Source organism: Canis lupus, chromosome 8 (assembly GCF_011100685.1).
Source record: "Canis lupus familiaris isolate Mischka breed German Shepherd chromosome 8, alternate assembly UU_Cfam_GSD_1.0, whole genome shotgun sequence".
Taxonomy (NCBI): domain Eukaryota; kingdom Metazoa; phylum Chordata; class Mammalia; order Carnivora; family Canidae; genus Canis; species Canis lupus.
In genome coordinates this window covers 48581961-48603858 of record NC_049229.1, presented here as the reverse complement: position 1 = coordinate 48603858, position 21898 = coordinate 48581961, and the positions used below count along the sequence as shown (strand labels likewise).

Sequence of the window (21898 nt, the reverse complement as noted above, 5' to 3'; positions counted from 1 at the left end):
ATTAAAAAATTAAAAAAAAAACTCCTTAATGCCCATCACCCAGTTGCCCCAACGCCCCACCCACCTACCCTCCAGCAATCCTCAGTTTGTTACCTAGAGTTCAGTGTCTCTTATGGTTTGCCTCCCTCTCAATTTTCATTTTATTTTATTTTTCCTTCCCTTCCCCTATGTTCATCAAAAGTTTGTTGTTGTTGTTGTTTTTCATCAAAAGCATTTTTAAAGTGATTGTCTTCTAAGAATGTAGGAAAGTGTTGAGGACAGAAGGAAAAAGACCTAGATTCTGGCCCCCAGTTTTGCTCTGATTCTGAGCATTTGGTAATTAAAGACAAGCTCTTTTGTCAGGAACTTAGTAAATAAAGCAAAAGAATAAAATCCGTATCTGTCATGTTAACTCTTATAATTGTCTGGAACCTTGGAAATGCCTTTGACTATGCCTGAAAATGTAGCAACACAATACAAAATGAGCTAGAAACTTAACACCACCTGAGTTAATTTAACTAATGGGTGGTCAAATATCTATGTGTAGAGAGCAAGATGGAGTCATTATGTCAAGCAGGGGCCTGCAACAAGCAATGACGCAAGCAGTTAAAGGGAGTGTAGCTACCAGTCTATCACTGACACCAGTATCAGCTAACGACACACTCAGACCTCATACCAGGAGAAGCAGAGGAAGTCTGCAGGGGCCCAAAGCTGATTAAACCCCTTTACGAAGGGAGGATTTTTGCAGCAAACTGTCAAACTCTTTGGACACTGACCCCTCTATGTCTGACCAATTGAAAAAGGCAGCTGCCGCCGAAGGCTCTGCCCAGTTGATCTCTGATCAGACCTGAGAGCCTCCACTGCTTGAACATAAGCAGTAAGTTCCAAGTAAGTGCCAAGAATTGACCCGGATCAGACTGAGGCCTCATCTCAATCATGTACCGCAGACGGACTTCGTGCTTGGTTCATTAACTTCCTATCCCCTGCTTTATCTTGTTTGTTGTGTGACTTGTGTCCTGCTTTGTGTGTCTATGAGAAGCCAAGTTAATCACGTGTCAAAATGTCATTGAGTTTGGAATCTCGAACTTGTTTTATAATTATGTTAACCTTGCTTTATGACTGAATAAAGCTGACAATGTGCAAAGACGCAACTCATGTGTGCACCTTCATAGCATGCTCATGACACTATGGTTGAGGTTGTGTCAATGAAGATTTAAATTAACTGTGTCTGCAAAAGGTCAGCCAGACCTTCACTTTGCTTCTCCTTACAAACTCTGAGTACTTACTTGGATATCTTGAGCCTCTGATAGGATGCTTACATGTCCTCCTTCTTGGACTCCTTCCCCAAGATCTGATTTGATTCATCAAGCATATCCTAAGCCCTTCCAATATGCCCAGCAGTTTGGTAGCTGCTGTGGACAAATAATATAGCACCTGTGTGCTAATTTAGGATGAGCATCTCTAGGATTTTGAGACTGGAGGCTTGGAAAGATAGTATTGCCTCTAATGGAAGACAATACTTGGTGAGTGAGTGGGAGTTGGATCAGGCTGGAAGACAATGACTCAGGGATGGGATGATCAAGGATGTCCCAGTGGAAAATGTTGGTGAAATTGTTGGAGCTGGAGGGTTGGATCTCAGGTGAGAATATGAGCTCAAGATCTAAATGTGGAAATCTTCCACATTAAGATGAGTCCACCGAGATGGCAGAAAATAGAACAGAAGCCCAAGGGCTGGACCTTGAGGTGCAATTCAGAGCTGAGAGGTAGGAGGTGGAAGAGAATGCAGCCAAAGGGGATGACTAAGAACAATTAGAGAAATAGAAAGAAAACTAAGAGAGCACGGCACCTCTACAGTTGAGGGGGGGGAGAGGTTTTGGTTTTGGTTTTGTCTTTTAAGGGACAACCAAAAAATGTCCAAACGTCTTTTTTTCCCGAAGTATGATTGACATACAATATTATATTAGTTTCAGGTCTAAGAAACTGTCAATGCTTTATAGCATGAACTCTGAGCAAAGGAAAAGATCCTCTGGATGGGGGGGGGGTGTCCTCATTTGCCCAAGATTGTCCCAGTTTTAGTCCTGAAAGTCCCACATCTCAGGAAACATGTCAGTCCTGGCCCAACAGGCTTTGGGATGTGCAAAGCCCTGAGCTAGAGTCTAAATTGGAGCACCAATGAAGAGTTCAGCTGCCAGTCATGTTAATACATACCCTCTAAGAGACCACATTTAAAAAATAATCAGATTCTGCATTTGCCACATCCTCTGAGCATGACCCTGGCTCGGATAGGGGCCAAGGTTAATAAACTGAACTAGTTGGATCCAGTCTTTGAAAACCTTTGAACACTTTTTGAGGTTTTTTGGCCTGGAAGCATTTCCTATCATAAAATTGAGTTAGCCAAACTCTTACTTGGCTCCAGTTCTCTTTTTCTAAATTGCCTTCACTCAAGTGCTTTTACTGGAAACGCAGCTGTCAAAATAAAGTCAATGGCTTTCAGAAAAGAAAGTTACCCCAAAAACTGGCACACCCGAGAGAGAGATGAAAGAAAATAAGCTCACTTCATATCAGAGCTATGGATTCAATTTTGAGGAAACTGCAACAGATTTGGGGAACTACAAGGTACAACTCTGGCAACTTCCAGAAGCCCATAGCTTTTCTGAAGACCAGATGTATTGTGTTTTGTGGGTGATTGTCTCAAAGCTCTTCTATTAGTTTCCTGTGGTGCTTGGCAATCCGGTGAAACTCTGAATGATTTTCATGTTTTTTGTTTTTTGTTGTTGTTGTTGTTTTTTTACATGAGTCTGGTTCTGCCCATTTCCTTTAAGCCAGAGGCTAATAGCTGGCAGCCTGTGGGCCAATTCAGCCTGTGAATGTGTTTTATTTGGCCTGCAGGGTGTTTTTTAAAAATTTTTCAATTGGTTGCCAGCATTTGAAGAAAAAAAAAAATCAAGAGATTCCAAAAAAAAAAAAAATCAGGATTTCCTGCTTTTCTTGAAAAAAATTAGAAGACCTGAAGACCTTATGGCTGCATGTCCACATGGCAATAATCCACAGGGCTGAGCAGCAGCCACCCCCTTAGGCCAGGCATGAGCCCTGGCCTTGGTCTCATCCCCACCTTCCTTTACTTTACCTACCAGGCTCATCCCAAGACTCCACAGAGAATGAGACTTCCAAATTACCTCAGCCATTAGTTCTAAACCACTTGCCTTGACCTGTTTCCTGTTCTACATCCCAACGTATTCCCAAGTTCTACTGTCATTGACTGATTTCTTGTTTGTGGATTTGACTCCTCACCCTGGCCCAGTACCTGATCCCATCCCCCCCATGCTACCTGTGCTTCCTTCCCACCTGCCCCTGCCCCTCTCAACCTAGAAGACCCACCCATGTCCCATGCTGCTGGCAGACATACAACTGATCCATGGGTACCCCTGCTTGGTTTCCTCTCTCTTTGGATCTGTCTCTGCTCATATTCCTCACTTACTATCTCTCCCATGGCCTCCCCGTTTGCTTCAACTTTGTCTCCAGTTTCCATCCTTGAAATCATCCCTTGGGCTTAACTACAGAGTCCAGCTTTTCCCATTTCATCTTTTGGCCTCCCTCTCTTAAGCTTCACTCATGACTCTTCTTACTTACAAGATCTTCAACTCAGGGACACCTGGGTGGCTCAGTGGTTGAGCATCTGCCTTCAGCTCAAAGTGTGATCCCAGAGTCCCAGGATCAAGTCCCACATCTGGCTCCCCTTGAAGAGCCTGCTTCTCCCTCTGCCTATGTCTCTGCCTCTCTCTGTGTGTCTCTCATGAATAAATAAATAAAATCTTAAAAACCAAACAAACAAGATCTTCATCTCAATCTGGCTCCAGCTCTTAAAAGTGTAGTAGTTAGAGTAATGCTAGCTGCCGTGACAAGCAAATCCCAACTTTTTTTTTTTAAGATTTAAATTTAAATCCCAACATTTTAGTGGCTGAACATAATAAAAGTTTGTCACTCATATAACAGTCAAATGGGAGTTTTTCTGGCCCAAAGGCAGGACCCAGGCTCCTTCCTATGGCTCTAGCCTTGAAATTCTCCTTACCCAGCTAGTCAGTAGCACAAAAGAGAAAGTGACAAGGAACCACTGCTTCTTAACTGCCTTCCAGCCTGGAAACAACATGTGCCACTTCCACTCACATTCCATTGGTAAGAGCTAATCACGTATTGCCAGCTAAATGTAAGAAAGGTTAGGATATGTAGTCTGTGGGTGAGGTGCCACCACCTCAGGGACAGAATCATGCCATGAAAGGGAGAGCCTGAGCTGTGGGAGAGCTGCTGGCAATCTCTGCCCAGCACATAGTCCAAACAGGGGCCCAGGTGGATGCTTCCCTGGCTGAGCTGGTGGTACTGGTCCCATGAGGTGTGGAAAGAGAGTTGCACATTCTCTCCAGGATTATGGAACTCTCCACAGCAACTGACAGAAACCCAAGCCAGCTAAGGAAAAAAAAAAAAAAGGCATTTTCGGCTCTTGTAACTGAGAAATTCAGGGGGTTGAAGTGGCCTACAGGACAATTAGATCCAGACATAAATATTGATGTTAGGTCCCTCTTTCTCCATTTCCATATCCCAAGGCACCTTCTCCTGTAGATCTTTTCCACTTAGCAGAGAAGGTGGCTGACAGCTATCCTTGCATCAAAATCTTCCCAGTTCCATGTTCTCAAAGGCAAAAGCCCCTTCTCCAGCTCCAAGCTTTAAAAACCACATGAAGGCCATTGGCCTGGCAGGGGTCACAGGATTTCCAGGAAGTAGATGAACTCTGAACTCCTTTCCCACCGCATTGGAGTGATAGCCAAGCAGCTTCCTTAGGGAAGTAGGCACTACAGTACAGCAAAAGCAGTAAGTACACAAATCTTTGACTGCACAGCCTCTGCTTATACCCATATGGTCACCTCAGAGTCTGGGCCTCCATGTAGGTCCCGGGAAGCAGCTTCCCAAGACCAGAGTACTCACTGTGGACTATTTTGGTCAAAGCCATGGTTTCCATAAGATGTGATAGCATCTGCATGACTTCCCATGAATTCACCAGACTTGGAAAAGGCCTGTGGATATGTTTTTTACAAGACCTGAAGACCTAGTAAGCTCCATCAAGTTCCACCAAAGGGATATACATATATATATACATATATATATATATATATATATATATATACACACACACACACACACAAAAGGAAATATCATCAGAAAATTCATGGTTTTCAGGCAGAAATTTACTTCAAATGCTGAAGGACGTCCTTTATTCATCCATCCAACAAATAATTACTAAGCCACCACAATATGCACAGCTTGGAATCAGGTGCTGCTCATGCAATCATAGTGAATGAAGTTCAAGTACTGTGGCCTCAGCAGGCTTAGAGTCTCTAGTACATAAGGAAACACAGTTGAGGCAAAATGTGATACCACAGCCAAGTCTGTAAGATAGCACTGTTACACAAACAAACAAATAAACAAAAGACACCCTGAGCCCTGAGTATGGAATAAAGAGCTTCTCAAGAATGGAAGAAATTCCTGAGATGCTAAATAAATGAAGGTAGGAATTAGGAGGAACTAGCCCTCAGAATATCTTGAATTCATGATATGTGGCAAAGCACTTCTGGAATGCAGGTATTACCAGTATGCTACCTGGCCAGGTTGGCTATTTGGACAAGCCACCCTCTGGCTCCTTCCCCGAATGCTACTTTGTTTTGGATGATTTTTCCCCCCCATGAACACACATTTCCAATTCTCTAATTTTTTTAAAAGACTTTATTTATTCATGAGAGAGAGAGAGGCAGAGACACAGGCAGAGGGAGAAGCAGGCTCCGTGCAGGGAGCCTGACGCGGGACCCAATCCTGGGTCTCCAGGATCATACCCCGGGCTGAAGGCAGCGCTAAACTGCTGAGCCACCCGGGCTGCCCTCCAAATCTCTATTGTTAAATCAATGGCAATTGTTCTACATTTTCAGAAACTATTCTATTATTACAAAAAGTAAAGAAAACTATACAGTCTAGCTCTTGATTATTTTAATAAACTTTTTATTTTGGAATTATTTTAGATTTACAGAAAAGTTGAAAAGATAATACAGAGAGTTCCTATAGACCCTTCACCCAGTTTCTCCTAACGGTACGTCTGTCAAAACTAAGAAACCAATACTAGCACACTACTAATTAAACTCTCTACTTTATTGTGATTTTGCCAGTTTTTCTACTAATACCCCTTTTCCGTTCCAGGATTTTCTGTGTACAGGATACCACATTGCATTTTGTAACTTTTTGTTGTTGTTGTTGTTTATAAACATTTCATGAATGTTCCAAAACACCTTCGCTGTGCTACAGGTGAGACTCATGATGATGGAAGCTGATGAACTACCTACCTAAGTGAGCACATGATTTACAGTTTCCAAACACCTGGATATCAACCAGAAAGATTCAGTAGGGAATAGCATGATCACTCAGCCAGAGGCTCCTTAGGATTCTTACTTTCCTTTTTCCTTTTCTTCTTCCTTCTCTCCCTAAAGACCTTCTACAGGGTATGGATGCTCAGGATGAGAGAAGGGGGTTGAGAGGGTCCCATCATACCACTGCAAATGCATTTTGTAGCTCTTGATTTTTAAGGACTATTATTCTTCAGGCATGGGTCAATTCTGCCCCTTTTCCTGCTTGCTGCCAATGCTTTTAGACATTTCATGGTTCATTAGCACCTGCCCTAGAGTGTGAGCAGGAGAAGGAAACAATTTTGAAATGCAAATTAGCCAAATGTTGTTATTTATTGGTTGGTGGCCATTAGCTCAGTTGCTAATAAGGCCAAGGTTATTGGCTTCATCTCTGCAAATGAGTCAGCTGGCTTTGCAATGACAGGGGAAATTTTGACCTGTGACCATTATTTGCTCCCTCAACCCTATCTAGCTTCTCTTAAATGCAAATCTTTCGTCAGAGTGGGGCAATGGTGGGAGTGCCTATACTCTTACTTTTCGACGTAAAGTGTGGTTCATGGGGCAGCCCTGGTGGCTCAGCGGTTTAGTGCCGCCTTCAGCCCAGGTTGTGATCCTGGAGACCCGGGATAGAGTCCCACGTTGGGCTCCCTGCATGGAGCCTGCTTCTACCTCTGCCTGTGTCTCTGCCTCTCTCTCTTTCTCTCTCTCTCTCTGTGTGTGTGTCTCTCATGAATGAATAAATAAAATCTTTAAGTAAAATAAAGTGTGGTTCATGGGCCATCAGCAGAAGCATCACCTGAAGCTTGTTAGAAATGCAGATTTTCAGGCCCCACTTGGGTCTAAGAATCAAAATCTGCACTTTGACAGGATCCCTGGATGATGAAGAAGCATGCCCATTCAACAAATGTTTATTGAGAGCCTACCCTATGTAGGTTGTTTGAGTCTCGGAAGAGAAAAGGAAGCACATCTCACTATCATAGAGCATACAGCCTAGTAGGAATTCCAGACAAGCAAAATGATAATTACAGTTACAAAGGCATTTGTAGGGTACCTGGGTAGCTCAGTCAGTTGGGCATTCGACTCTTGATCTCAGCTCAGGTCTTGACCTCATGGTTGTGAGTTTGAACCCCATCTTGTACCCTTTGCGTTGTGCTCCATCCTGGTTGTGCTCCACACTGGGCATGGAGCCTATTTAAAAAACAAAACAAAACACACACACACACACACACACATACACACACACAGAACAAAGGCATCTACAATGATAGGGCACTGCTGGAGAACAAGAAAGGGCTTAATCTTGAACTGGGGACCAAAGGATTTCCAGAGAATATCATATTTGAGGTGAGACCTGAAGAATAAGATTTAGCCACTTGAAAGAGGAAGTACAAGGGATGAGGGTGGAGGAAAAGCAGGTTGGAACAGAGGACTCTGAGGCAAAGAAGACCATGGTGTCTCCTGAGAATTACATATGAGGTAACATGGCTACAACATCCAAACACTGGGAATGTTTGGTGGGGATGATCCAGAGATTTCCTTCTCTCTGTATTCTATAGCATCATCAACACATATTATTGAGCACAAACTATATGCTAGGTACTGTGTTAGGTGTTGAGGATATGGGTAATAAATGTCACCATCCCATTAGATATGGGACTCCAGTCCAGGTCAGTTAGAGATTGCAATTACCCAAACAAATGGAGAAAAGAGGCCTTATACTCACCACTCAAGGATCCCTCCAGATGCAACAGTCCAAGGGAACCTAGGTCTGTGTTCAAATAGGGTCAGTAGAATACAACAAATATTGAGGGGTTAAGGGAAGAGGTCCCAGCTAAAGCATCCTATAAATAAAAGGGTATGTGAGTCCCATAGAGCCAGGAGGTGATGCCAAGGTCAACATCAGGCGGGAGGTGAGAGGTACACATGTCAGTTTTCTATTGCTGCATAACAAATTGCCACAAACTTAGTGGCTTAAAATGACACCCATGTATTAGCTGGCAGTTGACTTCTGTAGGTCAGAAGTCTAGTAGGTGCAGTTGGGCTTTCTGCTTAAGTTCCCACAAATCAAGGTATCTATAAGCTGAGCTTTTATTTGGAGGCCCCAGGAAAGAACTCACTTCTAAACTCCTCCAGGTGTTGGCAAAACCCAGTTCCTTGTGACTGTAGAACTGAGGTCTCTGGTTCCTTGCTGGCTGCCAGCCAGGGTCCACCTCTGCTCCCAAACAGTGCCCCCTCTTTCTCAAGCAGCCCGTTACATCTTCAAAGCTAGCAACAGTACATCACATCTCCCATGTGCTCTGAATCTCTAACTTCCTCTTCTGCTGCTGGCCACAGAGAGCTCTCCTCTCTCAAGGGGCCAGGAGATTAGACCACGCCCACCTGGATAATCTCCCTGTGTTATATAATATACCACAACCACAGGTAATCTCTCATCCTATTCAAGGGTTCAGAGTATTAGGAAATCTATGGGTGTGAGGTGGGAGACCATTTCAGAAATTCTGCCTTCTACAAGAGCTAGGAATGTACATGGAGGTTTGGAATCCTAACTGGCAGGCCTTGGTCAGCAGCCAAAGTTTCCAGAGACTTGTGGCTGGGGCAGAAACGGAATCTTCATTCTCATGAGCCCCTGGGAGGCATGCCTGTGCACCGCTGTCATTGCACACCTTGAGAGGTCTCATACTGACCCATGTTTTATCTGATCTCTTGTAGGTTTCTGATGATCATGGTTACTTCTGGGGCCACATTCTTTTTTTCACCTCAATTAAATCAGTCTGTGAATCTTCTCACCATCCTGATAAAGGGGCCCTGTTTTGTCCCACAAAAGTCCAGATCTGGAGCTCAGTCCCATGCCTGCCTTGGCAAAAAAAGTCACTCACTGTGCTGTGGTGGGAATAGCAGATCTTACTGAGGTTTGAGACATGCACCCTGTAGTCCTCCTGATAGCACTTCAACATCTCTCTCCTTTGAGGACTTTTGTGACACTGGTTCTCTCTGCCTCTCCTCTTTGACTTCCCTTCTTGCACTGCTTTACTTCGTTCTGCCTCTCAGGAGCCAACCCGTTTCTCCCTTTATCATATACACAGTGGTTCCATTTCCCCCAGCTCCAGACCTTCTTTGAACAGCTGATGGATTTTGGCTAAAGTTTTGGTGTCACCACATCTAAGGATCTACCAGATTTAGCCATTAAGTCAAGATGAACCTCTTCCTGAGTCTTTGTCTTCCTGTGGGAATGAGGGTAAAGGCGGTTTCCTTCTTCTTATTTCTTTTTTTTTTTTTTTTTTTTCCCTTCTTCTTATTTCATATGCTATGGACAGAAGTGCCTAGTGTAACAGGGGCACAGGGGTGGAGCACCTCCCAAGCAGGTCAGAGAGGTCTAGATATGAACAAGAAGCAGTCCTTCTCTCTGCCGTTTCATCAACAGGGCCCTGCCTGAAAAGGTGTTTCATCTTCTCCACTTACTTGACTCTTAATCTTCTCTCAAGGTCCATTTCTGTGCTCCTTCCTCACTTCCTTTTTCTTTTTTTTTAAGATTTTACTCTTTGAGTGGGGGGAAGGGGCAGCGGGAGAGGGAGAGAATCTTAAGCAGACTCCACACTGAGTGTAGAGCCCAACACAGGGCTAAGTTCTGCAGCAAGAGGATATAAAAGCATACTTTTTCACTAAATAGACTCTCAAGAAATATTCTCATGCTTGACATCCAAACTGCGATGAATTGAGGGGTCTGGAGCCACGTGTCTTTTAGCACATGGGCTTTTCTAGGGTAATAATGTTCCCAAAGCGTAATACATATATGCCTAATGACACATATATCTCCTTCTATGGGAGGATTTTAGATAATACCCAGGTGAATATTTACACAATGCTAATAGATGTGTATTTATTTTAATGTATATTAGAAAATTTACAGGTAGTATATCAGACCTGATTTCATGAATCAGTGACTTGATGATTTACATAACATTAATTGTTCATAAACAATTATTCACAAACATTACTGTTTATGGCAAGGCTAGAGTTAGAGTGGATAGGAAGTACTCCAGCAGAACATGTTAATTGATTTTGTGAAAAATACTCTGTAAATAACAGATAGATGGCACACAGCTTTGGCCAAAACCATGAGGATGGCATTCAAATGACTGAGGTTTGGGAAACTCTTTCCCAGTGACTCATTCTTGTGAATCCCCTCACTGTAAATATAGGGGCAGGAGCATTTGAGACCAAAAATCCTGTTCTCCAATCTGTACCAGATACCACACCCAAAGACCACTATTCCTTTTAATTCCAGATATTACTGAAAGTCTAAACTGTTCTGCAGAGAGAACACCCAGAGCCTGCAAGTAGGTTATCACACGTCAAGGCTGGATCAGCCCATCAGTGGCACCAAAGGGTGGGGTGGGAAGGAGAAACTGCAAAATAAGCCTGGCTCCAGGAACAGCATGTATTCAGTACAGAGCCATAAGTTCAGAAATACCAGACTTGGGTGTGTTTGTTATGGAGACTTACTGCAGTGAAAGGGAGGGTAAGAACCCAGGATTACTCTCCCCAAAGGGAAAGCTGGAAAAGTCATCTCCCAAGGGTCCCTGTCAAAAGCCACAAGCCTCAGACACACTGACAAAATAAAGGGACAGCTAGGAGCCACCCTACCTCTTTGTCCTTATTTTCATTCCTCAGACCTCAGAAGAGATACTGCAGATATATGACTCTAAATGTAATGAGTACAAATTGCAACTACTCCAAAGCTATACCTTGATAATGCTTAACTGCAACAGCAGGGAGATAAGACAAGAAACTGGACTAGAGGACATTTAGAAAAAAGGGTCTAATAGGTCAGTGATTTCTAAACACCCGTCTACAGACCAGTGTCCAGCTGGCTATAGAATAATCACCTATATCGGGGATGGGTGTGTGTTTTTTTAAATTTTTTTCCAGCTTTATGAGATATAATTGACATATAACATTGTGTAAGTTTAAGGTGTATGATGTGTTTATTTGATACACTTACATATTGCAAAATGATTACCACCATAGTATGGGTGTGTGTTTTACTCTCCATTACCACCCAGGCCACGTTCTGGTTCAGGTCAGAAATGATATCTCAGAATTGGTGTTTTTAACAAGGTGTCCAATGCTTCTAATGCTCAGTCTAGTTCACAAACTACTTTTTGAGCTTTGTGCCTCACGTCTAGTTGCTTCCTTCCTCTTCCCACTGGCCTAGCCTGGCTCCCTTCTTCCATGTTGGGTGATTCTAACAGCTTATAACCCATCTCCTACCTCGGTCTTTCTTTAAACAGTTTAGAGCCAAACCAATAACTATAAAGGATAGAAAAAGCATATGGGAAGGAGAAACAGAGTTTAGTGTTCAAAAAGAGCTTTCCCTCTTGGGAAAAGTCATATAACCTCTCAAAACTGCAATTTTCCTCATTTTTTAAAGATAGGAACTAATAAATGTGCCTACATTACTGGGTTGTTGTAAGGATCAAACGAACTTATTGATTCAAACACCTAGGAACATGTGATCTATGTTAATCACATCATTTCTATGCTTAGAAGCATTCAGTGGCTACTAGAGCATATTGCCTGGCCAGTATATCCTCCTTTGGGAACCGTCTCCCTTTTCCTGTTCTGCAAAATTCTGGAGGACAATCAATCCCAAATCCTCTGAGGTGGGCACATGACCCAAGCTAAGCCAATCAGATACTTCTGGAAATCTGCATTTTCAATGGGGATTCAGGGATGGGAGGTTTGAGGTTGAGTCATGAGTTCATCCTCTGGAGATCCCCTCTAGCCTGGTCAGTTCTTCCTTCAATTCTGTAAACTCCCCAGTGTCCTTCCAACAGATTGCCCATTTTTTCTCTTCAGTTAACCCAGAATTGGTTCCTGCCTCTGAAACCAAAGAGCTCTAATTAATACAGCTCATCATCTACAGAACGAAGCATGCAAACTTCTCATCCTATGTTACAGATTCTCCACATTGTGTTTATATCTCACTTGATGGTTCTTCCCTAAGCTTAAGCCTCTATACAACAATCCCTGCGAGCTACTATTATGCTATTTGCATTTTATGGGCAAGGAGGGTGTCTAACTCATTTCCCATGCTAGACAGTTTGATGTATTTTGATCAGATTTAATTGAGAACCAACTCATTTAAAAATAACAAAAGGCATTCTGTGGCTCAGAGCAGAAATGGTTGCCAAAGACTAAGATTATAGAGAATCTGGATATAAACCAAGTTCTGGGGATTTTTTTTAAAGATTTTATTTATTTATTTATTTATTTATTTATTTATTTATTTATTTATTTGAGTGAGTGAGAGAGAGTCCAGATACGAGTGGGGGGTGTGGCAGAGGGAGAGGGACTAGAAGACTCCCTGCTGAGCAGGGAACCCTAGGCAGGGCCCATCCCAGGACCCCAATATCATGACCTGCGCTGAAATCAAGAGTTGGAATCCCAACTGACTGAGCCACCCAGGTGCCCCTCTGAGGATTTTTTTTTTTTTAAAGTTCAGCTTTTATTGAGCAGCTTGTAGAAGTTTAGTCAAAAAGACCAAAGCCCATGTCATCATCAGACTCCTCAGATTCTTCTTTCTTTGCTTCCACGTTTTCCTCCTTGGCTGGGGCAGCCGTGGTGGAAGGAGCAGGACCTCCTGCTGGTGCAGCGCCAGCTGCTGGGTTGGGTCCACCAGCTACTACAATGCAGATGAGGCTCCCAATGTTCACGTTGGCTAGGGCCTTTGCAAACAAACCCGGCCAGAAAGGTTCAACATTCACACCCGCTGTTTTAATGAGGGCATTGATCTTATCCTCCATGACGATCACCTCGTGGTCGTGCAGGAGGAGGGCTGAGGCCATGCAGGTGAGCTCCAAGACATAGGCCATCGGGAGGGCCAGGGCTGAGCGGGCGCTGCCGGGTGTGGTGCTGGTCACCTGATGAAGTGAGGGCCTCACCCCAACGCGGCCTTAACTTCCTCGGAAGGACCGAGCACCTTGGCGGCTCCTGAGGAAAGCTCTGGGGATATTTTTAAAGCATATTCTAAAGGTATATTCTAGTCCTTTGGCTAGAAATTAGATTTGGAAGTTTAAGATCGAGGACCCAAACAAACTAGCCCATGGTGGTCAATGAGGCCAAACACCTTTAGGTTTATATAATATAACCCTCTGGTTTATGCATTTTGATGTTCAGAAAGGTTCTTTGTACCCTCAGGACATTCTGATGACCCAGGGAATCTTGCTCATATGTAGGAGGTTTTGAGAACTTAAATCCAGCAAACTATACTTTTTTTCTTTTTAACAATAGAAAAGGAGTACAGATTCTTAACTGATCACAAATAAAATTAAGAAATGAGATTTTAAGTTGATTTTAAATTGATCTAGTGGCAAGACTATTAATAAATTCTCTCTCCTTTCCTATCTCTTCTGCTCCCTCTGCTAAATTAGCTCCAGTCACAATTAGCCATTGCTATCTGGGTCCACATTCACCAGAGATTTTTTACTCCCTGAGAGTAGAGAGAGGTAAGGATTAAGGTAATTTCTCTTTCCAGAATGATGCAATGAACAAGCCTGCCTTGGAGTCCAATAAACTTGGGTTTATAACCTGCTCTGACACTTGTTGGTAGTTTAACTTGGAGTAACTTAGTCTCAGTTTCTTTATCTGTACAGTGGGAGCAATAAAGCTGGCTCCCATCTCCAAGATTCTAATTCTTTTGTTGGCTGCAGATCCTTGGAATTTTGTTAACAATTGTTTGTTATGAGGATCAGATGTATGCAAAGTCCCAGAACAGTGCCTGGTACTAAGTCAGTGTTCATTAAATGTTCCTTTCCCTTCTCCTTTGATGCTCTCTTCCCTAATACCTTCCATTCATTTCCATTCCAGATCTCTGATCATGTTTTATACAGGAAATATGTACATAAAAATTCTTGATTTTAAATGTGTAAACATATTCTATGTACATATTCACTCATTTGTTCAACAAATAATTACTGGGAATCCATTTGTGCCAGGCACTGTGATAAACCAGTTATACAAGTTCCCTGTTCTCATAGAGCTCATTCTCTAGTAGGGGGGTATTCCCTGGGATGAGATAGGAAGCCACAGGTATGGAGAAAAAGGACCAGATGGACCATTCAGCAAAGGCTTCTCTGGAAAGGACAGCTCTGAGGCCCAGAGGATGAAGCAGAGCCAGCCACCAACTAGAGCACCCCAGGCAGAGGGCATAGCAAGTGCAAAGCCCCGAGGGGGCGGGGACAGCTTGGTGCTTTTGAGAAACAGAAAGTGTCTGGTTCCAGGAGGGGTGGAAATGAGAGGGGGAACAGCAGGGCACTGTTGGTCATGGTGAGGTATTGGGATTGACATGGGACACACTGGAGATGCTGAAGCAGGGAAGGAATGGGATCTGATTTAGGTTTATTTATTTATTTTTTAAAAATCTGATTTATTTATTCATGAGAGAGGCAGTGAGAGAGGCATAGACACAGGCAGAGGGAGAAGCAGGCTCCCTGCAGGGAGCCTGATGCGGGACTCTATCCTGGGACCCCGGGATCATACACTGAGCCAAAGGCAAACATTCAACCATTGAGTCACCCAGGCATCCCTGATTTAGGTTTAAAAAGCACCACTCTGGCTGCTGTGCCTCAGAGTGAATTACAGAAGGCCAGGATGGAAGCAAGTCCACATGACTACATACACATGATACCAGGCATGTGGACTCCTAGAGTTAGAAAGGAGGGCAGAGCGGCTCCAGCCCAGAGGTATGGGAATTCCTGGGGGTGAGGGCAGTCACCAGCCTGGGGAACTCTGGTCCTCACCCCCACTGGCACATTACAATCACCTGGAGGCATGGTTAAAATTCCAAGGATCCACAGCCACTGCCATGGGCCAAGAGAATCAGAATCTCATAGATGGGGGCTAGGCTTATAGGATTTTCTTTACAAAACTTCCTAGGATATTTTACACGCAACCAGAGGTGAGAATCACTGGGTCAGATATCCAATTACTACCCCTCCCTCCACTCCCTTTACCACGCTCACCATAAGCTAAGGCAAATCTCAGCAAAGGGAGGGAAGGAACGTGGACGCAGATGCAGGAGCCCTGGTAGGAAACCAGTTGTCAGGGGGCTCCTGGGGGGCTCAGTTGGTGAAGCTTCAGACTCTTGATTTTTGTTCAGGTCATGATCTCAGGGTGGTGAGATAGAGCCCTGTGTGGAGATCTCTGCTCAGCGAGGAGTCTGCTTGGGATTCTCTCTCCCTCTCCCTCAGCCTCTCCCCCTGCTTTTGTGCCGTGCATTTTCTCTCCCTCAAATAAATACATTAATTTAAAAAAAGAAAAGGAAAGGGGTTGTCAGGCTTCTGGGCATACCCTTCAACCCCCTGCAGGGCCCCATTCTCTAACAGATCCTCACACCCAGGGGCACTACATGTGAAACTCAGAGCACAACCTCCAAACCAAGTTCCCTGGAAGGAAGGTAAAGTGATGAGTGTCCTCCCCAACCCAGTCCACATGTATTACCAGAGAATTTGAGCACTGGAAAGGGCTTTCACATAAGTAGTTAAATTCTAACCATAAATTTAACCACAGGTTGGCAGGGGTGAGGGGGCCAGACACTAAATATGACCAGTCTTGTATTTCTGGAGCATTCTTAGAAGCTTGAGAAGGGGTGGGAAATTTATCACCTCCATTCTGGCAGCCTCTGTGCTCCATAATTTATAGTCCTCACAAAAACTCTGTGAAACAGATGTTGTTATTCTTTCAGAGATTAGGTAGCTGAGATTCAAAGAGGTAAATTAACTTGGCCAAGCTCACACAGCTGGTCAGTGCCAAAGGCCCAAGGAAAACTGAGTCAGCCTTGCACCAACGCTGAAGCTCTATCCACCACTGCACTGGGCTCCCTCTTGGTATCTTTCTCTAGAATCTTCCTTCAGTGGAGGGATAATCAGCATCACCCCATTCCCCACGTCACCCCATTTGAGTTAAGGAGCCAACTTTACAATTCCTGCTACTCTTCACCTAGCACTTTGTGCCCCCTACCAGTACCCAGCCCCTCTGTCCTCTTTCTCCCCCATGTTTCCTACAAACCCCGACCAGAGCACAAAACAAGTCTGCAGTATTAAGAAAGAATAATGTATGGAGGTTAAAAGGTGGTCCATTTTGCTGACATGTTTTGATGGAGGAGCAGAGAGAGGGAACTGTTTTTACTCTTCTGTCTTATTGTATGGCTGGTTGCTTGGCCTGGACACTCTGCATGCACTCTCAACGGTGAGAAATTTCCCAACTACTCAAGGCCTTCAGCGATTTCTCATTTTAGGCTGTGCCCCTACAGTTAGCACTTACATAGGAAATCAGTTTATCCTGTAAGGTTCTCTTGCTGTTGCATAGGAACATGTTGTAACTAGCCCCTCCCCACCCACTCACCCTCATAGCCCCCGTTAGTTAAACCAAGGGGTTAGTTGTTGTTGTTGTTAAGATTGTATTTGAGAGGGAGAGAGAGAGAACATAGGGTGGGGGGAAGCAGAGAGAGAAACAGACACCCTACTGAGCAAGGAGTCCAACACTGGATTCAATCCCAGGACCCCCGAGATCATGACCTGAGCCAAAGGCAGATGCCTAACCTAACATACATACACACAAAACGTATTTATACATTTTGTGTTCTCGACACTCAAGTCGCTAATGGTTCTCGTTGACTAAGTCGTGGACCGTGTTATATGCGGGTACCACTCAATTTACACCTGAAAGATGGCACCACATCTACTCCTAAACCTCACTAGAGTGTGGGAGAAAGAAACCATTCTTCCCAGTGTTTGCTTTCAAGGCAGAATTCAATCCCTGGAGGTAGCCACTCCTATAACCACATTCCTCCCCCACCTGAAGGAAGCCTGAGGCTCTTGGCAGACCCTTCCCCCTCCACCTCCCCCAGGAACTCTGGAACTAATGTCTTTATCTCAGGCTCTCTGCCAGGTCCTTTATGAATCTTATCTTAGTTCACTTTCACAGCATACCTAGGTAGTGTTAGTCCCATTTCAGTGCTAAGGGCACTCAAGATTGGAAAGGGTAAGTAACTTGTTCCAAGGCATAGACAGCTAATAGCAGAAATGGGATTAGAACCCAAGTGTACTGGGCCACAAAGCATCAGAGCATCTGATAGTTCTGTGCTTCAGCTCAACCAGATTCAAGGCTCTTCAAGGTGGAGACCAGGTTTGGGTTCCCCACAGGCCCTAGCATAGGGCAGAGGCACAGTGAGTGTTTGCTCAGTAAATTGTCAGAGGAAGTTTACCCTGATTACTTATTGTGTGAGAACCAGTATTGGGGAAAGAGGAAGTGTTTACGTAGTGATAAGGCCTGTGTGCCTGATAGTGGCCCCATGCCCTTGGCCAGAGACAAGAAGTGGGAGGGCGGGCAGCAGAGTGGGACAGGGTAGAAGGCCCCTCTCCAACAGGGGCTGATGGAAGATCTAGGGGTGGCCAAGAGACCTGGGATTTAGCGGAAGATGGGAGGGACATTTTGAAGGTTGACTGGTTGTTGGCTTCCCTGACATCCAGGCCTACAGATTTCTCCCACTTGAAGGAGCTACAGAAGCAAGGAAGGAAGAAGGAGGCAGGCTCCCAGTGGGTAGTGGAGGTTGCAGGAGAAACCAGTCCAAGTGGCTGTGTGTGTGAGAGGCAGGGGAGGGATTTAGGTTTGGGAGACCCTAGGTATAGATGTGAGATTTGAAGGAACTTCCAGGAAGATGGAGGAGAAACATGACTTGATTCAATACCTCTGAGAAGAGGACATTTTCTTGGAGGACCCCATACCAAGAAGGCAAAGCATGGAAGCACGGCTCAGAAGGATCAGAAAAGATGGGATTTGGTGTGGGGAAACTGTGGGGGTGGTTTAGGAAGCTGGTTCAGAGGTACGCCTGGGTGGCTCAGTGGTTGAACATCTGCTTTTGGCTCAGGGCATGATCCCGGAGTCCTAGGATGGAGTCCCAAATGGGGCTCCCTGCGTGGAGCCTGCTTCTCCCTCTGCCTGTATCTCTGCCTCGCTCTCTCTGTGTCTCTCATGAATAAATAAATAACATCTTTAAAAAAAAAGGAAGCTGGTTCAGAGAGATAGCTGGGCCTGACGAGGGTACAGGGAATGCCCTGCATGGGGTGGGGTGGGGTAAGAAGTGCAGGGAAACAGTGGGAGCAGGGACCCAAGCTGATACTTTATATCCACACCTCACCATTCACTGACTGTGGGACTTTGGGGAAATATCTTAACCCATCTGGTTCTCAGTTTTCTTGGCCATAAAATGAGAGATAGTAGTAATACCAACTGCCTTAATGCCATCATTGTGCAGGTGAAATGGGATAAAGCATGTGCTGAGCTCAGCACAGTGCATGGAAAAGAAAAAGGCTCAATAAACATTAGGAGTGATTGATGTTGGTGGGATGATCAGTTTGTTCCTGAGAAGGAGGGATCTTGGAATTCAGTGGAAGAAAGAAGCCACTGGCAACCTGTTCTGTTTCATGACAACGTAAGTTCACTGAGTGCATCCTATATGCCCGACACATACGTTCTATATTGCAGATGTTCTACTTCACGTAATCCTCCCCACAACCTAATGAATAGGCACTATGCTTATCTTCATTTACACAGGGAAGCAGAAGTACAGAGGGTTTAGGTAAACAGCCTGAAGTCACACAGGGAGTGGGCAGCAGAACTCAGGCATTCAGACGTCAGGTCCATACTCGTGCATCCCATCAGCTTAAATGAATGTAAGACATCTAGAGACCCAGTCAAGAACAGGTCATAGAGTTCATGGCATACCATGGGGCTTCTCAAACCTCTGGGGCATCAGACTCTCCCAGGAGATGACCTAAAATGCACATGCCAGGACCCCATGCCCAGAAAGTCTGTTTTGTAGCAGGGATGGTAATAGGGGCTGGAGCAAGGAGGTCAGAAATTTGTATTCCTTAACTAGCCCCTAGGTGATTCTGATGCAAGTGGTCTAAGGTAGAAAGAGAAGGCATGAACAGTGCAAGAATAACTAGATGGCCCAGTGGGGATAATATCTGAGTGGCAACAATAATATCTGGTGAGAAGTGGCAAAGTTTTCTGGATAAGATGACATTTAACCTAGGCTGTTTTTTTTTTAATTGAGGTATAATTGATATATAACATTATATTAGTTTTAGATGCACAACATAATGATTCAGTATTTGTATACATTGTAAGATGATGACCTGAGATTTAAGCATGGGTAGGATTTTGTACACCTTTCTACCCTTCTCTATTTGGAGGCTGTATTGCTTTAAATTGTGTCCCCCAAAAGATATGTTGAAGTCCTAACCCCTGGAATCTGTAAATGTGAACTTTTTTGGAAGAAGGGTCTTTGCAAGTTAAGGATCTTGACCTGAGACCATCCTGGATTATCTGGGCAGATCCTAAATCCAAAGACAAGTGTCCTTATAAGAGACAGACAGAGAGACACAGAGAGAAGTCTATGCAAAGACAAAGGCAGAGATGGGAGTTATGCAGCCGCAAGTGAAGGAATGCATGGAGCAACCAGAAGCCAGAAGAGATGAGGAAGGATTCTCCTCTAGAGTCTTCAGATGGAGTATGTTCCTGCTGATACCTTGATTTTGGACTTCTGGCTTCCAGAGTGCGACACAGTACATTTCTCTTGTTTTAGCCTTCCAGTTTGTTATGGCAGCGCTAGGAATCTAACACATGCTTTTATCCTACTTACACCATTCATCCTGGAGAGGTCTTTTTGATTAGTCACTGAGCTGTGGAAGTCACAGCCTGCAGACAGCTCAGCCTTGCTTGCTGGATCCCCAGCCAGGACAGCAGGCCCTAAAGGAGAGTAGTGGAGCACACCTGTTAATGACATGGTGGCATCACCTTTGCAAGCTTGTGACTTCTCCATTTCTCCTTGGACAGACTTATAAGAAGTCAAAGAAAGGCTCAGTCTTTTGGCTTCACATTTTACAAAAGAGGAAGTCACACCTAGAAAGCATAATTTCCAGTCCAAGTTTACCCAGTAAGTGGTAGCAGGGCAGAGCCAGGACCCCATCTAGAAAATATATCTCTTGTGGGATGTTCAGTCCATGGCTGTCACTGTGGGCTTGCCATGAAGCCCTGGTTCTTATAATGCTGTAACATTGTTACTTTAATTTTACTTCAAAAGTCTCAATTACCTGCAATGATTTTGCTTGGTGGTGGGTCTTCTTGCCCCTGACCAACATGTGGGTGGTGGTGTTTAACCTCTGGCTTAGAGATTCTTCTGATGGTTCCCTTCCCCATAGCTGGGTCTTCTGCTTTAGGGATGCAAGTTGAGCTATCTTTGGAAGCTGCTATCTGAAATGCAGAAGTTGGCCATCTGTAGAACTGAGAGCACTGGCTGTGGTCTGTGAAACACCAAATCTTGGAGAAGTACCTCTTTAGAAAAGTTATTAATACTTTCTTGTCCACGTGCCACAATGACTTTCTGCAAGGGAGAAGAAAAAGACTCCCTCATGTGCCTGCAGAGAGCTTCCTCCTCATCTGAAGCCCTTGCTTCTCATTCCTTCCTCTCTATAACACTTGAGCTGGTAGACTGTGGCCACCAAGGAATGAACTTTGTCCCCAAGCTGGTGTTCCAGGCACTCTACTTACCAGAGGACTAATTTCATGTTGTATTCTAGGAGAGAAGACAGCAGGACTTCAGCAGGAGAAATCAAACCAAGAAATATTGAGAGCACACTGCTTAAAAGCCACTGAAAGCCTAGGTGTTGAAAACAGGAATGCGGTTAGAAAGGGTTAAGGTGGAGCATTACTTTTCAATCCTGGATGCATGTTGGGTCCCAAAGAAGTTTTTAAAAATCCCAATGCCCAGGCTACACCCCATACCATTTACATCAGACTGTCTGATGGTGAGAGTCTGGCATCAGCATTTTTAAAATATCTTCAGATGATTCCAGCAGTCAGTAAAGTCAGGGAACCACTGAAATAATGTTATTCCTAGGAATTATACCCCGATATTCTGCTTTCAGAGGTGTAGGGTGGGTTCTAGGTGGGTCCTAGGCATTGGCAGTTTTTAAAAAGCTACTTTTATTATTCTAGGGTGCAGAGGTGATTCAAATTAAGTAATGATGGGGAAGTCATATGGGCATTATCAAGGTTCCTGCAGTTGATGCTCTTGTCCCATCTGCATGGCCCATGTCTCTTACAAGTTGGAGCTTTTGTTGACTTTGAATGGGTTTTGGTGGATTTCAGAGACAGCTAATGATGGTGGACACGAGATGTTGACTGCTTAGTAGCCTATCAGAAAAGACATTGGGGAGAAAACCCAAAACATTCTCAATATCAAGAAAGAAGCCTGGAAACAGTGTCAGTAGCTTTAAGATCCAGGTCACCCAGCTTTAAGATCTTAGAGTACTTTTGAAACAATCCCAAACCCACTGAGGATCTGCATATGGACAAGCTTCAAGGATGGCTGTGTCGAGATGCAGAATGTAGCTAATGTTTGGGGGTAGATG

General features: G+C 44.3%; 1 long non-coding RNA gene and 1 pseudogene across 1 annotated transcript; both read right to left on the bottom strand.

Annotated features, from left to right (window-relative positions):
- Window positions 1–12895: 12895 nt before the first annotated feature.
- On the bottom strand, window positions 12896–14836 carry LOC490791 (annotated as a pseudogene).
- A 5261-nt stretch (window positions 14837–20097) lies between these two features.
- On the bottom strand, window positions 20098–21148 carry LOC111097227. The gene is made up of 3 exons (XR_005362896.1): window positions 21036–21148; window positions 20579–20868; window positions 20098–20234 (listed from the first exon to the last, which is right to left on the bottom strand). It is a non-coding gene; the product is annotated as an uncharacterized LOC111097227 (long non-coding RNA).
- Window positions 21149–21898: the final 750 nt, after the last annotated feature.